The following is a 2500-nucleotide window of genomic DNA, read 5'->3' as shown; positions in this document are numbered from 1 at the left end:
ACCTGCTGGCCGCTTTCCTTCCCGGCCACCAGGTCAACCCGCTGAATGTATGGGGTTGACCTGCTGGCCGCTTTTCTTCCCGGCCACCAGGTCAACCCGCTGAATGTATGGGGTTGACCTGCTGGCCGCTTTCCTTCCCGGCCACCAGGTCAACCCGCTGAATGTATGGGGTTGACCTGCTGGCCGCTTTCCTTCCCGGCCACCAGGTCAACCCGCTGAATGTATGGGGTTGACCTGCTGGCCGCTTTCCTTCCCGGCCACCAGGTCAACCCGCTGAAAGTATGGGGTTGACCTGGTGGCCGCTTTCCTTCCCGGCCACCAGGTCAACCCGCTGAAAGTATGGGGTTGACCTGGTGGCCGCTTTCCTTCCCGGCCACCAGGTCAACCCGCTGCCGGCATGGGGTTGACCTGCTGGCCGCAGAGGGGCAGGCTCCGGGTTGACCTGGTGGCCGGACGGGGATTAAGCCCCGGCTCGGAGCAGGGCAAGCCCGGGCGGAGGGGGGTCCGCTTGGCCCCTGCCCGCGGGGGCAGGCTCCGGGTTGACCTGGTGGCCGGTTTGCTTTCGGGCCACCAGGTCAACCCGCTGCCTGTATGGGGTTGACCTGGTGGCCGCTTTCCTTCCCGGCCACCAGGTCAACCCGCTGAATGTATGGGGTTGACCTGCTGGCCGCTTTCCTTCCCGGCCACCAGGTCAACCCGCTGAATGTATGGGGTTGACCTGCTGGCCGCTTTTCTTCCCGGCCACCAGGTCAACCCGCTGAATGTATGGGGTTGACCTGCTGGCCGCTTTCCTTCCCGGCCACCAGGTCAACCCGCTGAATGTATGGGGTTGACCTGCTGGCCGCTTTCCTTCCCGGCCACCAGGTCAACCCGCTGAATGTATGGGGTTGACCTGCTGGCCGCTTTCCTTCCCGGCCACCAGGTCAACCCGCTGAAAGTATGGGGTTGACCTGCTGGCCGCTTTCCTTCCCGTCCACCAGGTCAACCCGCTGAATGTATGGGGTTGACCTGCTGGCCGCTCTGCTTCCCGGCCACCAGGTCAACCCCCTGCCGGTATGGGGTTGACCTGCTGGCCGCAGAGGGGCAGGCTCCGGGTTGACCTGGTGGCCGGCAGGGACTTCAGCCCCAGGGCCCCTGGCAGGGCGACCCTGCCCTTGTTCCCCAGAAAAGGAGAGAGCTGGCTCGCAGCGGGAAAAGCTGCCTACGGCACCTGGGATTCCCAGGCGGTCACCCATCCAAGTACTAGCCAGGCCCGGGACGGTTTACCTTCCGAGATCGGACGGGATCGGGGGCCTTCCGTCCGGTATGGCCGTAGGCACTCGGCTCCGGTCCGCCTCGTCCCCTTTCCCTTACTGACTCCCCTGCCTCGGGTGGGCCCGATCCTTTTTTCCGTTTTTTTTTTTCGCTCCGGAGGCTTCATGAGCCCCCCCCCAACACCCCTTTGGGGGTCGGTGAAATTTTTTTTTTCAGACTTCCAGGGGCCCGATCCTGGCCGCGGGCACCCGGCTCCGGGCACCCGGCTCCGGGCCGCCTCGTCCCCTTTCCCTTACTGACTCCGCTGCCTCGGGTGGGCCCGATCCTTTTTTCCGTTTTTTTTTTCCGCTCCGGAGGCTTCGTGAGCCCCCCCCAACACCACTTTGGGGGTCGGTGAAAAATTTTTTTTCAGACTTCCAGGGGCCCGATCCTGGCCGCGGGCACCCGGCTCCGGGCACCCGGCTCCGGGCCGCCTCGTCCCCTTTCCCTTACTGACTCCCCTGCCTCGGGTGGGCCCGATCCTTTTTTCCGTTTTTTTTTTTTTCGCTCCGGAGGCTTTATGAGCCCCCCCCAATACCACTTTGGGGGTCGGTGAAAAAAATTTTTCAGACTTCCAGGGGCCCGATCCTGGCCGCCGGCACCCGGCTCCGGGCACCCGGCTCCGGGCCGCCTCGTCCCCTTTCCCTTACTGACTCCCCTGCCTCGGGTGGGCCCGATCCTTTTTTCCGTTTTTTTTTTTTTCGCTCCGGAGGCTTTATGAGGCCCCCCCTAACCGTTTTTGGGGTCGGTGAAAATTTTTAGTCAGACTTCCAGGGGCCCGATCCTGGCCGCGGCTTCGCAGGCTGGCCTGGGGGGGGGGGCATCTCTAGCTCCGGCCGCGGACGGCGAGACGCTCGGCCACCAGGTCAGCCCGGAGGAAAAGGCTGAAAAAAATGTCTAAGTCCCCCCGGGACACCAGGTCAACCCGGAGGAAAAGGCTGAAAAAAATGTCTAAGTCCCCCCGGGACACCAGGTCAACCCGGAGGAAAAGGCTGAAAAAAATGTCTAAGTCCCCCCGGGACACCAGGTCAACCCGGAGGAAAAGGCTGAAAAAAAGTCTAAGTCCCCCCGGGACACCAGGTCAACCCGGAGGAAAAGGCTGAAAAAAATGTCTAAGTCCCCCCGGGACACCAGGTCAACCCGGAGGAAAAGGCTGAAAAAAAGTCTAAGTCCCCCCGGGACACCAGGTCAACCCGGAGGAAAAGGC

The 2500-nt window shown here is 62.8% G+C and overlaps 1 non-coding gene across 1 annotated transcript; it reads right to left on the bottom strand.

Annotated features, from left to right (window-relative positions):
- Positions 1-1198: 1198 nt before the first annotated feature.
- LOC141979824 (5S ribosomal RNA) lies at positions 1199-1317 on the bottom strand. The gene has a single exon (XR_012637214.1). It is a non-coding gene; the product is annotated as a 5S ribosomal RNA (ribosomal RNA).
- Between the last annotated feature and the right edge of the window lie 1183 nt (positions 1318-2500).

The sequence above is a fragment of the Natator depressus genome, chromosome 28 (assembly GCF_965152275.1).
Source record: "Natator depressus isolate rNatDep1 chromosome 28, rNatDep2.hap1, whole genome shotgun sequence".
Taxonomy (NCBI): Eukaryota; Metazoa; Chordata; order Testudines; family Cheloniidae; genus Natator; species Natator depressus.
Note: the sequence above shows the minus strand (reverse complement) of the source record. Positions and strands in the feature narration are given on the sequence as shown.